We start from the raw sequence: 23427 nt of genomic DNA, 5'->3' as shown, positions 1-23427 counted from the left end.
CCCTATTCCATGACTAGAATGGTGTAAACTGACCTTAGTGTAAAGGAGAATCAGGGCCTTTTGTAGATTTGGGCATCTAACCCCCTTATGTGCTTTTAAAAAAAACAAACAGTGGTGTATTTAAGTGTATGGGTACATGTAGCCAGAGTGTGCCTGGGTCTGTGTATGTTTTGTGTGCATTTGGCATGTGTTTGTGTGCGCACAAGTGTTTGGGTCTGCATAAGCATATGTCGTGTATGTGTGATTATTCTAGTCTGGATGTAGATTTTTCAGTGTGCAGGTGTGAGCCCGTTTATGTGTGTGTTTGCACAATTGTGTGTGTATCTGTACATATCTAGTCCTTGAATTTGAGTGCATGATTATGTCTCCATATCCACTCACACACAGGGAAAAAACTTAGAGCTTTCTGAGCTAGTTCAGTTGACATTGCCAAGAGGTCACTTCTCAGCACTGGCAGGGACAAGAGAAGTTGATCTACCCCGTGAACAGGTTGAACTTTCTGAGTTGCTTCAATGCCTGTGACTGAGTATTTCTGTTCACTAATTAAGCCCAGAAAATTAGAAACTGCCCTAAATATAGCTGTCCAATCAGACCGCTCTACAGAAGGAAATCATTGTTCTAAAGAGCTCTGCAGTCTTGCCCACCCACTCAGAAAGAAAAACAAAATAGAGAGAGAAATTCAGATGTAAGCTACACTTCCGAAGTGCGTGACTGAGGATTAGGGATCCTAGAGCCTGGGAGAATAAAACATTCGTTTTACAAAGGAGTGAGATATTAGTTAAGTGGTTGATCTCCTTTTTCCAGCCACGCCGGGGAGGCCTGATTGACTGCAGGTTAAAGTGCTCAAGATGCTAGGTTTCTCTGATGGAATCCCACTCTCCGCCAGGAGAGAGAAACCTTCACCTCTCTCATAGGGCATTAATATGTGATCTCGATTACCAAATCATGTGCTTGCAGCCTGCTACGGAGGGTCTTTTGGGTAACTGGCATGAAGTCAGATCACCTGTCTGTGATCTGTGAAAGATTAACAATCTTTCACATCACCTTGGGACAGGACAATAGAAACTGGAGCCAGTCCAAAAACAATGATAAGAGAGAAAGATCCTTGATGTCCTATCTAGTTGAGAGATGGCCACTGAAGTGTCATCCACAGCATAGATAGATAGATAGATCAGTCACTGTGGCCCGATACAGTCCATTTGCCCCCAGGCTGGTTTCCTACAGTATGTTCTCTAGAATTTTGTACAATCTAACTTTTAATAATTCCAGACAAAGACTTCCATCGTTTCCCCAGGCAGATTATTCCAGGGAATCAGTTACACACTGAAACATCCGCTTGGAAAGATACTTGCCAAGGGCAAATTTCAGATTTGGTTGCAATATTTCCAATTCATGTTGTCAGCCAGCCAATCAGGGAATAGGAATAATACCATGTGATTTATAGCATAGATAATTCTCTATGAAATTAAAGGATGCTGTTTAAAAAACCTACTGAAATATGATCCTTTCCTATTAATTTTTATATGACATTTCCTTAAACGCATGTCTGATTCAAAACCAATGAAATTACACCAAGGATAGATTTGGCCATTGGGTTTGCACAGGAGTAAGTGGGAGCTGAATCTGCCCCATACCATTGCATGTTTCACACTAGCTGTTCCTTGATAACAGAATTACAAATGCAGCCTCTGTGGAAGTATGTTTCTGTCCTTTTAACCCCGATACAGCTGGAGTTGGTGGGTTTTTGTGCATCACCACTCCACGCTGCACATTAGCCACTGGCCCCTCGGGAGCAACGCCATTCCCATCAGAGACAGCCACAGCTTTGTTAGAAGCTAAATCACCTGGCTTGTGCTTTGTAGGAGGTGTCAATAGGTTACTGACTCTCTGCAGATGACGGTGGTTCTTCCTTATTATCTGCCCCCTTCAGCAGTTCACATTGCGTCAGATCTTTTGTTTTTCACCATTGCTTTCTCCTGTTCTGATGGCATCACATGATCCCAGTGGAGGTAAAGGGCCAGATTCTGATCTCAGGAACACTGATCTCAATCTGGAGCCACCCCAGAGTCACTCCATTGACTTCTGTGGAGTGACTCCAGATTTACAATGCTGTATGTGAGAGCAACAGGATCTGGCCCAAGGTCTTTCCAGTTTTGTTGTCACATATTTCATTGCAGCTTAGTGTGTTTCAATTTATATATATTACCAGCAGGAGAGTGGGGTGGGGGGAGGTATTTTTTCATGCTTTGTGTGTATAAAAAGATCTTCTACACTTTCCACAGTATGCATCCGATGAAGTGAGCTGTAGCCCATGAAAGCTTATGCTCAACTAAATTGGTTCGTCTCTAAGGTGCCACAAGTACTCCTGTTCTTTATATGGCCCAAATTCGGCATTGGCTTACGCAGGTGCAACGCCCCTTGACTTCAATTGTACACACAACCCACCCATACGACTGGGATGCGGAGAGAGAGACAGAGATTCTGACAGAGCAGCACAGTTTGCACGTTACCTGGATTACAGACTCTGCTCCAGCCCTATGGAGGCAGGATTCCTGCAGGCTGATCTAGGAGGCAAGATCGTTCAGCAATACGGGACTGCCCAGGTGGCCATGGTACCCAGATGTCTGCTGGCAACCCCGCAGGCTGAGAACCTACGGCCCGGGCTCTGGTGTTTCAGAGTTGTCCAAGAGGAATATGGAGGCCTTGGAGAGGCCACTCTGGTGTCTTGCAAGAGAGCTGGAGCTGCTAAACAGGAATAGTTCCTAGGAATAAAAAAACCCTCTGTCTGTCTCTGGTAGCAGGTCACCTGTGTTATAAGATGAGCAATGCTGGCATCAAAGGATTCAACCTGAGAACTGATGTTACTCCTAAGGGAAAGGTCCTTCTAGTGGTTGATGCTTCATGGTTGGACCTCGGGCCATGCAACTAGTTTGGGGGAAGCTTGGTCCAGTGGTTAGGGTGCTAGCTCTAGAAGACCTTGGTTTGATTCCCTTCTCTACCACAAATGTAAACTGGGTGACTTTTGCCAGGTCATTTAGGCCCAGACCCACAAAGGTGTTTAGGCTCCTAACCTCAGTCAATGGCAATTAGGAGTCTAAATACCTCTGAGGAAGTGGGCCTTAATCTCTCAGTTCACAGACAGCACAACGGCATTTCCCTACCTCACCTGTGTGCAGGAAGGATACATGCATTAATTATCGGGAGCATGCTGGTGCAAGGGTAATGGGAGCCAGAGAAGGACCTGAGACTGATGGGCCACCATTCCCCCCACGGAGGAAAAGCAAAGACGGTTGGATTAACTACTTTCCTTTTGGCCAAATCCTCCATCCTCACTTAAGCAAAGTCAATGGGCCCAATCCAAGGAGGTTCTCAGCAGCTCCCTCCTGCTCACTTCACTGGAGTGCCCCCACCTTTACACTGGTCTAACAAGACCAGAATTTCTCTTTCTCTCATGTTTCTCTGGTTCAGCAGCCCCCGTTAGTATCTTGCCGTGCTGAGATGTTACTGACATGGCCCATTTGGCATTATGAGCCTATCTGTTTCTTCCTCTTTTTTGCTGCCAGGACCCGCGAGAACAAAGACGAGTGTGCGGGAATGGATGAGTGATACCCATAAAGACAGGCCTGTTAGCTTTGGGTGCTTAAGTGCTGATGCCAGGAGTGAGTCAGCGACCAGGTGCCAGGAGTATTTTAGTAGCTCAATTAGCAGCCACTCCAGAAGGTGAAATGACTAACGACTAATCTCACCCAGCTATTCCAGCCAGTTTTGTTCTTGTTTCATTCAGACAACAAGACTCTGCTCCTGCCTATGCTGGACAGCAAGGCGTGATTATAATAATCATAATAAGGGTAATGCAGAAAACTCCTTTTTCCGAGAGCGCTTGCCCCACGCGGCCGAGTGACCTCATGGTTGGTCGTCTCTGCACAGCACTCGGGGCTCCTGCCCACGCGTCAGCCCCGCACAAAGGAGAGGTGAAGTGCAAATGGTTGATGCTTAATAAGACTTCAGAAAAGAACTGAGGCTCGAGGAATCTTCCGAGGGGCCTGATCCTGCACGTAACTGAGGGCCTCCAGCAACAGAAGCAGAGGGGAGTCTTAGCATGTGGCTGGAGGGGTTACGCACAGCACAGGATCAAGCCCTGGAAATTCATGGGCTCTGAGTGAGGAAGGGAAAGAGAGACAGAGGAAGCCGTCACTAAACAGTGGGAGAGGGACGCCAAAGAAGAAACAGCTTGGGAGAGAGAGTGGTGTGGCCATAGAGATAGACAGGAAATGGGCAGAGAGAAGACAGACAGACAGACAAAGGAAAGAGGGAGGCATTGGGGAAGATGGATGGATCGATACAAGGCAAACAGGAAAAGCAGAGAGCCTCCTAGCACTGTTTCCACCTCCCTTCCCTGCTAACTTCTGAGATGGTGCTGGTGGCAGGTTCACTGCCCATGGGGTCACAGGCGGGATGGAGGTACACAGGATCTGCTCCCAGTTCCAGTGGAAGTCCAGATTACTTCCTTGGGTCCATGGTGCTAAGGCCACACTTCCTGGCTTTTCCTGCCCTAAGGAAGGCTCAGGTTTGGCATGTCAGGCAGCCAATGGCAGCACAGTACAAAGAAGGAGGTGCTTCGGGGCCCTTTTAGTGAGAGTAGTCTGCCATCAAGGGCAGTGGCACCTAGTGGTCAGCTAACCCAGCCACCTGGCATGGTCTTTAAGAGTTCAGCAAGGTCCAGCAGACACGCAGAAAGACCTAAGGATCCTGGAAATGAAAAGCGCTTGGGGAAGCACTGTACATTTAAGGGACCGAAACCTTGCAGAGAGGGGGAGGCCAGGCTCCCCTCTCACCCAACCAAGGAGTTGAGAGAAGGGAATCAGCAAAAAGATGGCCTCCCTCCTCAGAGCTGGCAGACAGTGGTGGGAGAAGGCTGGCCCGGCGAACCCTGCATAGGGGAAGGCTAATTTGAAAGGGTGTTCAGCTAAAGGGAACTGGCAACAGCCTGACAGCTGATGTAAGTCACAATCCCAGCTCCAGGAAGAGCTTGGACGGGGAACTCCTGCTCGAAGCAGGGGATAAGACTGATTAGCCTGCAGCAAAGAGGCTGGAGCGGGATCCTAGCTCCAGAGAGAGGACTGAGGGGAACTCCTGTTTAAAGACAGGATCGGACAGTCTACCCTAAAGCAAAAATCAGTCCAGCTCCAGGAAGAGGCCTGAAGAAGGGAAACTCCTTCTCAGCGGAGGGAAAGACTGACTAGTCCCAGAAAAGAGACACAGAATCACTTTCACAGCCCAGCTGCCGGGAGCGCTTTAAGGAGATACCAGTGTTCAGGCTGGCAAAGAAGAAGTGGGGAGGAGCCATAGATCCCAGGTGGGGATAGTAGAATCCAGAGATCTGGGGAAAGATGCTGACAAGTTGGACAAAGGAAGGAGCAGCTCATGGAACATGGTGGAGGGATTGAAGGAGCAGTCCCTACCTGCCTACACAATGTCCCTGGGCTGGAACCCAGAGGAGAGGGCAGGCCTGGGTTTCCCTACCTCTCCCCCAGACCAAGCACAGGCAACAAGAGTAAAAGAAGCCAAAGATGGTAAGTGCCCGATAAAGGTTGGGAGGTAGGTCTGCAGGCCATTAGATTTTGAGTTTCCTATTTTCTGGGTAGGTTTTTCCTGTTAATCCCCTGGAGGGAAATGGACGGAGCAGTGACCTGGCCAGAGGGGTAGGCCATGTACAATAACAGACTGTTGTGGCATCAAATCAACTGAAGGGGGCGCTAGACTGAAAGAACCACAGCCATGCTGCTAAGAGACGCACGTGCAACAAGTACACCAAAACCCTTGCAACGAAACACACACATGCAGCATAACACCTTCTTACCTTCTGGCTTTATCTTAAACAATGCAACGTGAATGGGCCTACGAGAAAATCTTGTGATGGGGGAGAGCACACAGCACCCTTTTACAAAGCACTGTGTCCCCTTTCCCAATGTCCCAGCCCAGCTTCACTGGCTAGTGAAGACTATGTCATGGCCCCACCCTTTCCCTGTTGAGTTTCTAGTGCCACTCCTGGAGCTGCTGTCCCCCCAGTCCTTGCACAGCAAGAACACAGGAAGATAGGTTTGTCAACCACAACGGAGGGGAGATTCCTATTACCATCTTTCCCATGACCTCTGCATACTTGCTGGTGTGGGCACAGTCCTGTCATTCCTAGGCAATTCCTCTGAGCACAGCACATGATATATCTGGCTTAATTTGCCTGAAACACTCCATCCCATTAGCAGGTGTAGATCCCACTGAGAAAGAGTTAGTGGGTTTTTTGCTCACTCAGTGAGGTTAAAAGGGAGGTGGTAGTGGCTCTTTGGGGAGAGAGGATCTAGGGTGTGGGCTGAGCAGTCTGCAGGAAGGAGCCCTAGGAACAGCTACAAATGGAGAGAAGGCTTGAGCTGGACTTTGCTATGTTATTGTTGATAAAGAGTTGGACTCTGTTACATACAGTGTAGACTGCATTTGGAGAGCAGTTTGGGAAAGGTGCTTGTTCACAGCATCCCACTCAGCTGTACCATATTTAGAGTGCTCGGTATTTCTCATGTAGGTTCAGCTTCCCCTGCTAAACTTTCTCAATTTATTCGCTGCATATTAGCAGGTAAACTCCAGTCCCGCTGAATGGCTGAGGGAAAAAATCACTCAGATGGCTGCAGATGTAAATGTCCCTCTCGGAAATGAAACTGAAGAGAAATCAGATGATTTGTTATTTCCCCAACAAATGTAACAAGTTGCTTTCAGGATCAGGCAAAACAGCACTGCCTGGGTCCAAACCACGTGAATTTCCTCAGAATCTGTGCTAGAGCTGTATCTGATCACAAATGGCCATTGTCCCGTTTGGAAGCTAAAAACAACCATGGACATTTTGCAGCATTTGCCAGGGGCCAGAATGTCCCCGCTCTGCTGATATGGAATGGTGACACTGGGCCAAATTTTGCAGTCAATTACACCGATGCAACTCTGTTGACTTCAAGGGAGAGATCTTGATGTAACCAAGAGCAGAATTCAGCCCTTTTTTCCCCTCCTAAGGCAGAATTCAGGTCATAATGTTTATGATAAGGCAAAGTACCAATGACACAGCTGAAAAACATCAGAGGGGCAGAAAGCTATTCAAGTTTCCCTAGGCTTCCATCATGGCATACCCCCATCTTGGGCAGAGTTGTTGTATTCTACCCACCTTTAGCTGCTTTTTGTGTTAGCTGATGCTGAGAAAATGTTGAGGTGTAAGAATCCAGTGCAGACACTTGACACTTCTCTGCCGCCCGCAGGATCTGCATTTGTATTCTCCCCAGTCCTGCAACACTTTCCAAATGTTTTGTTAAGTTAATTTGTAGCTGCAGCCACTTGTGAATCTTTTCCCAGATTATTTGATCTGTAACTGAGCTAACATGAAGAGTAACTATTGTTCTTGGACAATGTTCTCCAGGAGCAGAGTGTCTCTCATGTGTTTAATGTGTGCCCACCCTGTAACCCAGCAAGAAGTCCCACAGCTCCCCACAATGATACTGTCAAAATACCATGACAATCAAAAGAATTTCCACACCAGCAAAACGATCAAACCAGTCCCTGGGAGACCATTCCAGCCGGGCAGCCTACTGGCAGAGGAATGCTGTTATTGTCACACAGGATCAGATCAGTAGCCCATGTAGACTCGTGTCCAGTGGGTATGCCCACACTGCAATCAGAGGTGTGACGGCTGCATGTGTAGACATACCCAAGTTAGCTTTAATCTAGTTTGCTTAAGTCAAAATAACAGTGAGGCATTGACTGTACAGACCTGCCTGGAACCCAGGGTATGTACCCAAGCAGCTAGCCCATGCTGCCAGGTGTGCTGCTGAGGCTTCACCGCTATTGTTACTCAAGCTAGATCTCCCCGAGCTCGCTTTGATCTATCTCTGGGTGCTGCAGTCACATCTCTAAGTGCAGCTCAGACACTCCCTGTGTCTGACAGTGCCCAGTGTCAATTGCTTGAGAGGAAGGTGCAAGAAACCTATTCCGCAGTGGACAACTATGGAATAATCTATCCTGAGTTGAAGTTTCTTCCTAACCCTGTTCGTGATGGGCTTCTGCCCTGAAGCAGGAGGGTTTACATCCTTCATTTATATTTCACCCTGTCTAATGTAGCTGTGGATGTTATCACTTGCCATTTAGAGCTCCATTCCTTTCTCTAAATCCTCCCAAGCGCCTGGCTTCAATAATATCTTGCAGCAGTGAGTTCCATGGGATATTTTTGTGGCGGTGGGAGAAGCATGGCCTTTCATCACTTTGAGCTAAGTTGCTGTACCAGACTTCTGCTGTGCTGCACTGTCCCCTTTCCATCAGTGCTCTGAGATCTGCAGATGGAGGGGACAACACAAATGCAAAGTTTTGTGATCAGGCTTGTTCCTGATCCTACAAATTGCTCCACTCCTCTTGAAATCAGGGAGACATTCAGCACTCCGGAGGAGGGCATGGGGTCAGCATTATGTCCCCTGGGAACTCCTAGGGAGTTGCTAAAGGGCGATGCCAGGGAAAGTTATTGCTTCCCAACCATCTGGCTTCACAGCTCCAACCAGCTGCTGGGAGGGATGTTACTGGGGCTATTCTTGCTATTGAAAGACTCTCAGCCTAGTCTGGTGTTCGCAAGGTCAATGAGAGACGCTCGTTGACTTCAGTAGGCATTGGATCGAGCTCTATTAGGAACCAGTCTAGCAACTTGATCGCACGGGCGCATAGGGTGCAACCCCACGGAGTCCCATTGACCTCAATGGGGCTCTGTACCAGTGCCAGGGTTTACCCCTGGGGATCAGCTGGCAGGATCAGTGCTTTGGCTTGCATTTGCATTCTTATCACCCACCTGCACAACCAGGCACTTGAGCAGATGATGTAGCCCCAAGTTAGCAGGAGTGGATTTACCATTAGAATCCATACGAGGCTGAGCTGGTTAGGAAATCTGGGACTCCCCCCGTATAAACCAAAACTTTACAACTCAGTGCTTTTTGCACGTATGGAACTATTCAGTATATTAGGTGCTCCATTGATAGAGAAAGGGAAAGATGACATTTGGGGCAATTCTTCTCATGTTCTGTTTTATTCTGTGCAACAAATGAAATCCCCTTTTCCCTGAATTTTGTCTAACTATGGATCTCGTTATGGATTAGGATGCACACTGTATCAGCTCTCTAGTTCTGTTCAGCTATGCAGAGCCCTGTGTGGCCATGCCTTCTGTGCCCACCTATCCTGCACAACTTCGCTACAGGGGTATAAGTCTTTGTATTGGCCCTCCATACCTGTGTATATTGCATCTTAGCATTTTGACAGTGCCACGGGTACAACAGACAAATTGTGCTAAGCAAATGATCCCGGGCCCCAGAAAGCTTTCACACTCAATGCACAGGCCGGTCCAATGCAACACAAACCAAACACAGCACTCACTGTGAGAGGAGAGAGGGTCTTGTGGTTGAGGCTGGGCTGGACTGGGAACCAGGCAAGTGGGGTTCAATTTCAGGCTCTGCCAGAGGTGACCCTGGGCCAAGATTTTCAAAAGCGACTAGCAGTTTTGAGTGCCTACCTTAAAACACCTTCAAGGATGCTGATTTTCACAGGGCCAGTGCTAGGCCCCTTCTAAAAAGCAGGCCCTTTCAAAGGCATCTCCTGCAGGGCATCCAAAATCACTCATTACCTTTGAAAATCTTGGCCTGAGTCTCCGAGCCTCAGTTTCCCATCTGTAAAATGGGGCGCAGTGATCCTGCCTTGGTCTGGCTTGTCTATTTGGACTGTGAACTCAGAGACTCTCACTCTCTGTAGGCCAGGTGCAAAGGGGAATCTAGGCACTGCCGCAATACTAAGAGTGGCATGTGCATGAAAGTGCTGGCTGGACAGCCCAGGACACCGAAGGAGCCAGCTGGAGCTATGCGGCTCTAAACCAGCTGAGCATCTGGCCTGAGGCCTGTCTGGATCCCTAGAACAGGGGTTGCTTGTACTACTAATTACCCCCCATCTCCCTCCACTTCTGTGCCTCAGTCTTCTTCTATAGCCTAGAGAATTTTTCAAAGCAGGGTCTGATCCTAGTAGCTAAAATGCTTCACGAAGCCCGAGATTACTTGGAGAGTTTCCCATTCCACAGCCCAACAGAAGCTCTGCAGTGACTCTTTTCAGTGGAAGAGGCAAAACATAACACAGAGGTCCAGGTCTGGTTTCCTTGAGCTTCTGCCTCCGGGTTGTGCTTCGCAGTGTAGCCTCGAGGGCTCCGCACAGCCACATTAAACATGAATTAGCCGTTTGTTTGAACATGGCAGCAGCTTTAATTTTTCTTTGTCAATATCAGTGTGTCCTTTGCATTCATGCAGCTCTGGGTGGCGGCTGGATTGCAGCCTTCCAATTTCCCATCATTTCCACTGATGCTGTTTTCATTAGAATCTCTATTAACTTTCCCTCCCCCTCCTTCCCCATCAGCATGATTCTAGATACATTTATTCCTTTACCAGCTTTCCAAAGGGGGGCAGGGGAAGGAAAGGTTAAAAGATATAATTTCCTGCTCTTATTTCTCCTCCGTTTAAAGCTGCTTTGCATGATAGGCCATCTCCTCTCTGCCTTTCTCATACAGGGTGGTGCACAGTGTGTTTCCTTGTATTATGATGTGTGCTGGTGCCAGGATGGGGATTCACCCCTAGGAGAAACCAAGCACTGATTCTGCCTGTGCTATCACCCTGCACTGCTTCTCCCCCGACTCAGAGTCACCCTTCTCCCCCGACTCAGAGTCAGGCTGAGATGGAACTGAGAATGGAAACGGCTGCAAGAGCCGGAGACCTGTCTACACTAGGACCCCACCTCTACGAACACTGGTGCAGCTGACCCAGTGGTAGCAATGATGGGACTTTAGGGCCTGATTTAACCATTGCGTTCAAAGGGCTCCAGATCAGACCCTTATTAGAAAAATATTCCCTGGTGCTTTAGGGTTGGTCGCCTAAAACAAGACTGAGGCACCATAGAGGAAGGAGATATAGGGACAGCAGCAAAGGTAACCCCCTTATTATGCATACACAGGGTTTAGGCCAGGTCCTTGGCTGGTACAAATCCGCACAGATCCATGAGAGTCAGTGTATGGCAATTTACCCCAGTTGGGTATCTGACCCAGTTTTCAAAAGAAACGAGTGATTTTAACACTTCTCTGGTTGGGCCCTCAAAAGCTCACATACACACACACACAATCACAAGGTCAGTGCTAAAAATATTGGTCCTAAAGTTCAATAATTAAAAATAAATTAAAAACCCACTTACTCCTCTTCTCCCTTCCTCCCCCCTCACCCCCCAAGCCTATTCTAGGTGGATGATGTCTATGTATCCAACAGCTGCCAGAAGAGATAACAGGGAAAATAATGTCAAGATTGGTTTCAGAGTAACAGCCGTGTTAGTCTGTATTCGCAAAAAGAAAAGGAGGACTTGTGGCACCTTAGAGACTAACCAATTTATTTGAGCATAAGCTTCACTTCATCGGATGCATATCAAGATTGTCACCTGTTGAAAACACACGCACACACCAGTCCTCTCCACCTCCACCCCCACCCCCAAATGATACAGGATTATTTGCAATGCAGGAGAATGCACAAAGCAGAATGTTCAGTTTCCTTCAAGTGTTCCAGAGATTCCCAGTGAAACGTGAGACCCCCCCCCCCCTTGTTGTAAATGCTCTGGATTGGAGAAATAGACCCTAATTTATAAGACTGGTGTTTGCCTCCCTGTTGTATTTTGCGTTTGGCCTCTGTGTCTCCTGTTGTTGTTTCCACTGGGGCAATCAGATTGCAAGATAGGGGTCAAATGCCTGATCTGGGAGCATTTCACACCTGCTTTGCACATGTTTGAGGGGTATAAACAACAGCACAACACAGGAGAATGGAGAAGCTGTCCCAGGAATGCTACATTATCATGGGGATCCACAAGATCCCAGGCCAGGGATTAGCTGTGCAGGTAAGTGTTTTGGTTTTTTGGTTTTTCGTTCCTGGAGACACTGCAATACCAGGTCAATGCATGGGGTGGACAAAGCAAGCTCCTATTCCAGCCCCCTGTTTCAAAAATCAATTTAATATACAGTCCTCAAATAAAGGACATATCAGATATTAAACTGATAAGAACAGAGACGACACTTTGATCTTAGCTTGCTTGTGGCTACCTGTGCTCAGGCAGAGGAACAATGCAATGGTGGAATTTAAAAAAACTTCCACATGGGGCCCAATTTTGGGGCTGCAGTTGGAAGAGCGTGTAAAGGGTCCTTTCTGCCTGGATTTACAGGAAGCTGGTGATCTGATTGCATCAGCTAAGGAGGGGGAGCTGTGAACAGCGCTGCTTACCCAAGTCAGAGAGAAAATGGAGAGCCGGGCTCCCCCCTGCTGCCTCCTTGAACCCCGTCCCTGTCCCATGTTAAGCCTCCAGCGTCTGTCCCCTACACCTGGATTCTGCCAAGAACCCTCCACCGAGTATGGGGATCTGGGATGTGTGGCTGGAGAGGACGTGCCGGGGGTGGGGGAGGACGACATCACCCTCCCCCACACCCGACGGAAAGCAGCCAAAATCTCAATGCAGCCTAAAATGTATTAACATTTTCCAACCTCCATCCATACTGTGGAAACACGCTCCCCCCTTAAATGGGGTTGCTGGGACCTCTTGTGCACCATCAGAGAGCCAGAGGCATCAGGGCTGGCAGGAAGGTCCATGCCTCTGTGATTCCCCCAGGATGTGGGAGTTCTGGGCAGAGCTGCTGCCCCTGCATGGGGGTGGGGACAGTCCAGGCTCAACAAGGAATTTATGGATTGACTCGCGCCCTTTCGACTCCGGAGCGGCGAGGCGCCATCGATCTGGCCCTGTGCTTGTTCTTTAACGTGTTGTTTTGCCTAGCTTTAATTTAAGAACTGAATTCAAATACCACAGAGGACAGATCAATGCCTTTTTCATAACTCAGCAGTGACAACGCTCAAGCTTTTCATATGTAAAACTACAGGAAGCAATCTGCCTGGCCCCAAGACATACCAAAGATGGAATTCAGCTGAGAATTCATTTTCTCCCTTAGAATCATAGAATATCAGGGTTGGAAGGGACCTCAGGAGGTCATCTAGTCCAACCCCTTCCTCCCCCCCTCCCCTCCCGCCTGGAAACCCTGATCACCGTTATCTGCTGGGCATGCAACTCACTGCTCTTTGCACGGAAGCATGTTTTATCCACCCTTGGGTTCTCTGCAGTAGTTCTCATATGGGTTAATAGCTACAATGACAACAGGTGGGAAAGGAAGCTCAGAACAATGTAGGATTCAGCATGGACCCAGGAACCAAAATTCTAAAGCAAGGGGTTCTCACCTTTTTCTTTCGGAGACCCCTCCAACAGGCTCATCCAACAGGCCCGCCTGTGCCACAACTGTTTTTCTGCATCTCCGGTAGATTAAAAGCCAGGGCTGGCGTTAGGTTGGAGCAAGCAGGGTAATTGCCCAGGGCCCCACACCATAGGGAGCCCCAAGAAGCAGTGGGGATCAGGCTTCAGCTTTCAGCCATAGGCCCCAGAGAGTCTAATGCCGACCCTGCTCTCTGGTTTATTTTGGCGGGCCCCCTGAAACCTGCTCATGGGCCCCCAGGCGGCCCCGGATCCCTGGTTGAGAACCACTCCCTTATATGATTCCATCGCTGTAATATATAAGTACTTGTCTCTTCCATTTTCCTGAGCTAAGTTTCCATATGTAATATCCTGGGGACCTCCCTTCTGTGTTCCTGACCAGGACATTGGCTCAACCAGCAAAGAGATTGTCTTAGAGAATCCGTTTCAAGTTTAACCTCAAGTCCAGTGCAGGTTGGGCCAGGACTCAGGGAATTCATTGAGAATGGGACACCTGTGTGGTGCAGATATAGGGTGTGATTTTCACCTGGCTGATTTTCACAATGTGACTGACATACACACACACACCCACACACAACACCACTACCCCGTAAACAGTTTCGTCTCACTTTGGAGGACCCACAAGACATCGCGGATTGAAACATGTTGTTGTGACAAACCTGAAATGTTTTGTTCTGATTTTGGCTTTTTTTCATTTTATATTTCAATGCACCATAAAAAAATGAAAATGAAGAGCCACTTCAAAACTGAACATTGAAACGTTCCATTCCAAAAAGGTCGGAATTGAATGTTTCAGCCTCGTGGAAACGCTTTCTTTCCATTTTCATTTCAAAATGCATTGTTTGTCACAGGCGACGTGTCTTCAGGAAACATTTCACTTTTGATGCATCAGCATTTTTCAAAGGCAAAAGCATCGTGGCGGAAAATTTCCAACCAGCTCTGCGTTTTGCACCCACGCTGCACGCCGTTGTGCCAGCAAAAATGATTTGCACCAGATGAAGGGTAACAGAGAATTAGGCCAATAAGATTTTAAACAGCAAATATACCACTCATCTATGTACAAGCTTTTACAAGCTCTATTTACTTTACATTTCCCTTCAAACATCTCCTTCAGCCGCAAAGTATACAATGATGTGTTGATTGGTCACCAGGGCAAACTCCTTTTCCTTCAAGAATATAGTGCATCAGGATATTTGAGCTTCCTAATTAAAAATATGTTTGAGAATTGAATTGTAAATGAATCAATTTCTCCTTTAACTCCCCTCCCCCCAAAAAACCTGGTCAAGCAAGACCAAAATGGGTATTGTTAATAATTGCTATTTCTATTTCTCCGATGTCTGATCAAAAGATTTGATTGCATGACAAATGAGCAAATTACTGTAAAATATTATACACCCCTCCAGAACACTGATGCATGAGATACAGTAACTAGAGTAATGCTGCTGTGATGTTTGCCACATGACACAGTTTTGAACGGCTGTGTAACAAATTCAAGAAAAATAGGGGTCTTGGACAGAGGGTGAGGAAACTAGATATAGCAAAGACAGCTATTAGGGACTGGAACAAAATAAGCCAGCCCCATTTTGCAACAGGCACTGATGCATAAGAGCATGCCAGGTTATAGGGATTAGGGAGAGGCTGTGTAGATCCCAGCATGGAATTCTGCATTAGAAGTGGCATTCACCTCTGGATGTAGGGTCCATGGAAGAGCAGAACTGGGCAGTTTCCAGTGCAGAGAGGGTGAGAGGCTGCGGAGCAAGCACCGCAGGATCTTATACTCTGCCCTCAGGAGAGCTCTGCATCCCCTTTGCATAACTTAACTTGGGGAGGGGCAGTTCAGGGACAGGCAGGGGATTTGGACACTGGGTCCACGATTATGTGGCCACTGACTCCTTAGATACAGGGTGCACCTGGGTTGCAGCCACTCGTCTGTCCCAGGGACTGGAGCCTGGAGCAGCAGCTTGGAGTAGCAGCTGTAAAAGGGGCTTTGGAGCCCTGCTGGTGGGTTGGGCTCCATCCACCACAGCCTTAGTTAGGTTCTACACACAAACCCTCTCCTCGGAAAGTTTTGAGCCATATTCAGAAAAGCTCGCCATTCTGCTTCTTCCATCACCATTGGGGAGAAGCTAGGAAGTTACTGTCTTCTGCATACAAGGTAATGTCTCTACTGTATCAAACTGAAGCCAGTACTGAAGCCAAGTGCCACTTATGTTGGGCAAAAGTCCCTAGTCAGTCATTTCTCAGACAAACCTGCCTTTGGACCAAATCCTGAGAGATGCTGGGCACTTGCAACTTCTGTTGGATCAGTTATCCAGCCTGACCTGTGGGTGACTGCAAGCATGAATTTGTCACACAAACAAGAGGCACAATGGACCAGGTTCTCTGTTGCCTGGGTCCTTGTGTGGTCAATTACACCACTGCAAAGGGAGTGCAAAATACTACAGTTCTGGTGTAGTAGCATCTTACACGCGTGTAACTGACCACACAAATATAGGGCAATGAAGAATCTGACCCAATCACTATATAAATTACCATCACCCACATGGAGAGCTGGCTCTAAATCCCCACTCCTTCATCGCCAAGCACGTACCCCTCTACCGCCTGAATGAAGAAAGAACTTAAAGAGTTTGCAGAAGCAGGTCCCTTAGCTGCTCTGTATGCCGGCCACTAGAGGGCAGAGTCACTCATCCACCATGCTAGTACATTCCACGCAATCACTTAGGGTTTTCCCCCTCTGAGTAAGGACTTTACAATTTGGCAGGGCTGATGCTCCATTGCCCTGCACCCTTCTGAGCTATATACTCCAGGGCAAAATGCACCATTCTGACTGGCACTGAAATGTGACTAGAACTGGGCAAGAAAAGGTTTTCCTGAGCTGTGAGAATTTTTGAGATAGCGAAAAACTTTTCTGCCCCAAAGCAGGATGAAAAGTCAAACTCTTGAACATTTTTGTGAACGGATAATCCCCAAAATGTTTTGCATCTAGTCAATCAAAATGATTCATTTAGATAATGATGAAACAATTTGTTTTGATTTTGACCTTTTAAAATATATATTAACCTTATTTGTAGTATAAATTAACAACTTTTTTTTTTGAAACAAAGTTGTTTTGTAGTTGAAAAACTAACATTTTCATGTTTAAAATGTCAAAACATCCCATTCTGACAATTAAAACAAATCCAAACTCTTTTAACTGGGAGATTTGTCAAAATCGACCCTTTCCCAAAATTAGTGTCCATTTGGAGAATTTGGCATTTGCCAGCAAACTAATGTTGAGTTAGAAATGTTTCAACCAGCAATATGTACGACTACACTTGTGCGGTGCAACAATTAGTTGAACCCAGGGTATCTAAGTTCAGACACACATCTTTACACCTCTAATGCTCCTAATCTATTTCCATATCCTCAGAGATAAGAACGTTTAAGTTAAAAACATATTTATAAAGTTCCCGACACAATTATAAGTACTGTGCAGTGCTTGTATCTCTTTGGAGCTGAAATAAAGCAAGCCGGTGCTTCAAGGTAAACATACCTACCTAGCTTATTAATCATATCAGTCCCTCCACGCTCTCTGACAGCTTTGATGTGTGTTTGTATTTCTTCTTCTATTGAGAAACCCAGAGCAGATTCAACACCCACAATTTGTTTTCAAGGCTGTAGCAATGGCAACCTCTTGACTGCACAAAAGATATCTATATCTATATCTATATGGCAATGGATGGCATTGAAGTGGCAATGTATTCTGGATCTAGGGCTGCTGCCCTGGCAATTAGTTGTCTTTTTGTTGCATATGATCTGTTTGGAGGAGACTAATCGACATATGTTCTCATGGATGGAGAACTATCTAGCGAAGTTGGCAGGTGAAAAGAGCCCATCAGAAATGCTCTTGGTAAAACTCTCCTCCATCTCTTTGATAAATAAGGACTGAGATGCTGGATTTTGCATCGAAGTCAGTGGAAATTTTCGCCCGAGTTAAGCAATGAGTAAACACTGAGTAAAGGCCTCGGGACTGATCCCAAATATTATGCTGATCATTTATAATTTTTATTATAGTACTGCGTAGGGAGCCTTATTCGTGACAACTCTTGACAGTGGCTAGGCAGCTGGTGTGCTGAGATCGCTGCCTGTCTTGCTGACCAGTATTATCTCATTGTTTCCTTGTGCTCCCTCCTCTGTCTGTCTGCATCCACCTGTTGTCTCTTGTCTTATACTCAGGGCATGTCTAAACACAGGTGTTGTACCATTTTAACGATAGCAGTAGAATTAAAGTGCTACATACAACCCTGCCAGTGCGGATGCACTTATACTGGTATAAATGTGCTTATAACAGCATAGATAGTTCTGATAGGGAAGGGGAATAATCCCCATAAGTATGAGACAGCTTTATACTAGTTTGATTGATTCCACACTAGGGATCGTCCTGGTATAGTTATGAAGAAATCACAGTCCCATCCAACATAGTTATACTGTTATGAAAACTGCATGTACACTTGGACTTAAATGTTAAGCTGTTTGAGGGAGGAATTTCTCTTTGTTCTGTGTTTGTACACCACCTAGCACAGGCAGTTCTGGTCCATGACTGAGGCTCTTAGTTGCTACTGCAATAGAAATGAATGAATAATAACTGTAATAATTCATTAAGGGATCAGGGCCTCTGGTTCCAGGCACTTTAAATCTGGGAAAAACAGAGTTTCTGCCTCATAGAGCCCACAAGCTAGGGAGGGTTATGGCAAGATGACAGGTAGGCAGTCAAACTGAATCATGTTCTTAAGTGTCACCCAAGTGTCACGAAGTGTGGGGGAGTCAGGGCCCTGCACCCCCCACTTCCTGCGATTCACCGTGACTCTCAGCCAGCCAGTGAAACAGAAGGTTTATTAGACGACAGGAACACAGTCCAAAAGAGAGCTTGTAGATACAGGAAACAGGACCCCTCAGTTCGGTCCATCTTGGGGGGTAGGGAGCCCAACCCCGGTTCTGGCCTCCCTCCATTTCCCCAGCCAGCTCCCAACTGAAAACCCCCTGCAGCCGTCTCACTTGGCCATTCCCCCCCCCCCCAGCTCCTCCTCCAGCCTTTGTCCAGCTTCCTGGGTAGAAGGTGTCACCTGGCCTCGACCCCCTCCTGGGCTCAGGTTACGTGCTCAGGTATCATCCCTCAAGGGAAGTCACATGCCGACATCCCACCGCCATCCAGCAGCAATGCAGCCAGTAAAACTCCCCCGCAACATTACCAGGTCAACACTCCCCATTCCCTACGCCGTCACCCCAAGTCAACTACCGAAGTGGGACCAAGCAGTAGGCTCTGAGTAACAACAAGAGCTGAGGATGGCTGCTGGGATTTGATCTCGTTAGTATCCATGGTGGAGTGGCTCTGATTATCTCTCACGTCGCCCAACTTGCTGAGGAGCTGAATAATAATATTTTCCTGCTGGTTTTCACTGGCGCAATTCAAACTCACACATGGGCTGACATTTGGTCAGTATCCTAGATGCCCACAACAGGATCAAGCAAAAGTTCAGAGAGCAACCGATGCTTTACAGCGTAATATTTACTCTTCTGACAAGAGTTCCCTGCTTTTTCTCAAAAGCACAAAATGTTGTGCAGTGAAGCAGGAGCCATTCAGTATGCTGAACCTTCCTAAGGGCTGTGTTCGAGAGGTTACGGAAGACAGGAAGTACTTTTACCTCCTTCAAAAATTAAAAGCCAAGGGTCTGATTCACTTATACCAGTGCAAATCAGAGGAACTCGAGTTAAGTCAGTGATGCTACACTTGTGTAAAATGAATGTAAGTGAAAGGAGGATCAGGACCCAAAATCCTTAGTGGAAATGTTTCCCATAAAGATGTAGAGTGGTCTGGAAAGGTAGAAGAAAATCACAATGTATATGCACAAGGGGCCCAAATTAAAGTTGCACAGGCAACCTTAATTCTGGCATTCCCTAGCTTTTGAGTGCTTGGTTTTGCAACTTGAATAGTGTTATTTATTAGAGCTTATGCTCTAATAAATTGGTTAGTCTCTAAGGTGCCACAAGTACTCCTTTTCTTTTTGCGAATACAGACTAACACGGCTGTTACTCTGAAACCTGTTATTTTAAAGTAAGTTGTTGTCATTGTGGTGTCTGCGTGTAACCTAGATCTATAATGAGTGGGAGGAGCTCTTATGGTTCTACATGAAACCACCTCTTTGAGGAGTGGGGCTCCCTGTTCCCTAAACTCTTCTCACTCTATTTTAATAAAATACTAATGTTTAAAACCAAACATTATCCAAGGTGCATTGAGGTTCAAACAGTACCAGTAATGGCCCGTTGGCTACTGCTATGCTACGACTGGGAATTGTCAAAACCAAGTGAGACACTTTACACCTCGAAACAGGAGTGCTGGCCAGAATGTTCAGAAGAGACGAGTGATTTAGGATGTCTCCATTTATGGCTGCCCAAATTGAGATAGCTTAAAGAGGCTTTATTTTCAGAGGTTGGGTGCTGAGCACTTTCTGAAAATCAGGTCAATTGAAGGGGTTTCCAGTTGTGCACCTAAAAACTAAACTACCCAAATCACTAGTCATCTTGGAGAATCTTGACCAATGCTTCCACATGCCAGGTGATCTTATGATCATATCCCTACCTGTCTGTCTGATCTGGCACCCTATAAAGTTAGCATCCACTCCTATTTTTGCAACCCTTCTTCACATGATTGCTGCCTCAGTCCTTCCACTGTCCCTTCCAGGTGCTATTGATTCTTCAGTATTTTCAGAACTAACTAAACACAGGCTTCATAATAAAACGGAGGGGGAGTGGGAGCGCCCTCTTTATGGCAAGATGTGCTTCTGTGTTAAAGTGTTTCCTCTTCATTACTTCTCCAGTTTGGGAAATCGAGCCATTCAGTGATCAATATTCTTCTCTTTTGCTGAAGCGTGGCAGTTTGCAGCTTTATGACAGGGTTCCTAAGATGATAAAATGAAAATGCCTCAGGGTCTTGGTACGAGTGCCCCTGTTTCCAACCAGTAAGGGCACAAATGAACTAATGCAGAGGGTGCCGAGAGCCAGCCTAGAGGACACACACAGTCCTCAGAGACCCATAATGCTGTCCCTGACCACTCTTGGGCAGGATTCTTCTTTCACTGGTGTAAATCATGGGTCTCGCCACTGCAACCAATGGCACTTCACCAGATTAAGTCAGATCCAGCCCTGATTTTTCCGATGGAGCACTGATTGACAGATCTTTCCATTTTGGCTTTAAGTCACAGCATGGGTGTGCAAGGTGGATGTGCTCCAGCATGGTTGTGAGTGGAGGCAAAGGGTGAGTAGAAATAAGGCTGAACACTAGTAATAGCCTCCACACTGAATGGAAATGTAAGACTCAGGGGCACTCCCTTACACACACACAAGCGAAGGGTTTTAAGGGGGCAACGTGTGGATGGAAAATGGACATGCCTGGAGAGATGTGGGCTGAGCATCCTCCTCAGCACTAACAAAGTGCTTCGCTACACACTCATTCCAAACCTCACTCTCCCTGCTAGGCAGGTGTGACTTGACAAGTGCACCTCAGTGTCTCAGTATGTCCCCGGTTCAGCAGTCAACCCCTGTTGAGCAAAGCATGGACTGGTTCTTAAGCATCTACTTAAAGTTAAGTTTGTGCTTTGGTGAATAAGGATGGACTTGCCTGCAATGCTTTACTGAATTGAGGGCTGTGATTGGGTGTAGCAGACATTTGCTGCCCACTGCCAGAGGCCCCACCACTGCCTTGACACACCCTTCCCTAAGAAAGTGTCCTTCTGGAAGGAAAGACTGGCAAGGACAGACCTCCAGGGGTTGCCAAGAGAGGCTTCCCTTTCCCATAATCAGCTGCAGGCAAAATCAGCGAGAGTTGGTCCTGTGGGAGCTAGAAGAGCCAGGAGCAGGTGGAAGCCAATCAGAGCCCAGCAGGTCAGACTGGCTGTTTCTCTTAGGGGTCAGTTCTGGGTAAAGCCAGAGCATGGAAGGAAGGCTCTCCTAGCCCTAATCCAAGTATTGTGGCCTAGTTAGGGGCATAACCTTGACAACATTGGCCTTGGACCTCTGTGATGGATGACTGTCTGTATTATGAACTTTAAAGCCTAGGGCTATTTTGAGTTCAGATTTAATTTGCCTTCTGGTAATGCTGGAAAGGGCATTGAGTGCTGACCTGGCTGAAGGGTGAGGCCATAGAAACAGTGGACCACTGTGGAAGTAGGATGTGAAGGGGGCACCAGAGGAAGAACCCCTACAATGCTGCGTCCTGACACAAAGGGATATGCTGGTGGTGAGTATATGTGATAACAGAGGCCTAATACAGAATCAAGGCTGCCTGTAGGTAGCACTTTTCTTTTCACGTATACACAATGCATATACACACAGCACTCCATGAGTAACAGGAATGAGGATAACGCTTTTATTTGCTTCCCAAAGGTTACATTTCAGGGGCTTGAGACTTAACTTTCATTACAGAGGGCTACACCAAGCACTGAACTTTACGTGCCCCTGCGCTAAACCTCCTCTCGCTTGCGCTGGAGTTTGTCTGCAGGTTCGAGACTTTAAATACGATGGTGGTAGCATTTGCTTCATTTTATGGAAATGTGAAGGGCTCCCTATCTATCTGTCGTCTCTGCCTAGGTACGTATATTGCCCTCATGATCTCCCAACAAGATGGCAATATAAATGGGGAGAATCCAGACACTCCCTGAAACAGAAGATCTAGATCTGGTCACGAAAGTGCTGACATGCCAGAAGGACATAAACGTTTTAGTCTTTGCACTGATGGTGACAGATGTCAAGCCAGCCAGCCAGGGTACAAAATATACTGCAGCAAACAATCCCACACTGGCTGAGGGATGGCCTAGAGGAATTAGCAGGTCATTTCTGCCTCTACTTCTAATGATTCTGTGATTAAGTAACCAAAGTCCCTTTGCCCAGACCTCAGCACCCTCAGGAAAGTGCGTGATGAGTGCATCTGTAGAGCTCTCAATAAGCCGCCCCCGTGTTGCATTTGATGAAAATAAATATGAACATGGGGATGCAATTATGGGATTGGAAGCCTTGAACTGCAGTGTTTTTTGTTTTCCTGACAGCTGGCATCTCTGGCAGGACTTCAAAACCTCCAGTGGGCACACAGGGCTCTGTCAAGATGTGACAATATGAATATGGGAGGTTAAAAAAATAATAATGATGGTGATTGATTTAGCTGGGGATCGGTCCTGCTTTGAGCAGGGGGTGGGACTCGATGACCTCCTGAGGTCCCTTCCAACCCTGATATTCTATGATGAGACTTCTCAAACGTCTCACTGAGCGGCACGTGAGGGGAAATACCTCCAGATCAAAGTGCCTATCCTGGGTTGTGCTTTTGTGTTAGCTCACTCATTATTCTCTCCGGGTGAAATTCACCCCTCTGGGGAGAGCTAGCATAAGGTCTATGTAGCACTTAAGTCCCTGCAGGGGTTAAAGGGGAGGTAAGCGATGCTTAGGGTTCGAGCGGTCTTTCTGCACAAGGGTGAGCAGCAGACAGGGAGTTAGCTGTTAGTAGATGATCTTGTGCAGGTTACCTGTGTGTGACCAGTTAAAAGCAATACTACAACCCGGGGTCAGAGCCAACGCTGAAGTCAGGCAATCTCCCTTGCAAATGAGGGACTGCAGGCCTAGCCCTGCAGGCAGCTGCTGCAGGACCAGCCGCCTGGCCAACAGGCCGGACCCAGGGCTGCCCTCCTCCAGTGAGCTGCCTGACTCACACCAGCTGCTCTCCCTGGCTTTAACCCCCTCCCCCGCCTTTGCCCCCCTGTCCCGGCTCTCCCCCTGACCTTTGATCCACAACACCCCCCTCCCCGGCCTTGAAAAACTTCCTTCTCGCCTCCTGCCCCCTGCTCTTTAACCGCCCCCAGCGGCAGCAGGGGGCCCCACCCTCTGCCCTTACAATCCCCCTCCCGCAATGTGCCCCCGTCCCTTTCGATGCTCTTTGCACCGTGAGGTCTCTTCTTCTCCCCCCCCCGCGCGCCCGGGCCCCTCCTTCGAATCCCCCCCTCGCGCCACGTGCTCCCGCGCCCACGT

Source organism: Lepidochelys olivacea (assembly GCF_965140295.1).
Source record: "Lepidochelys olivacea isolate rLepOli2 genome assembly, chromosome: 25".
Lineage (NCBI taxonomy): Eukaryota > Metazoa > Chordata > Testudines > Cheloniidae > Lepidochelys > Lepidochelys olivacea.
This window is presented reverse-complemented; position numbering follows the sequence as displayed.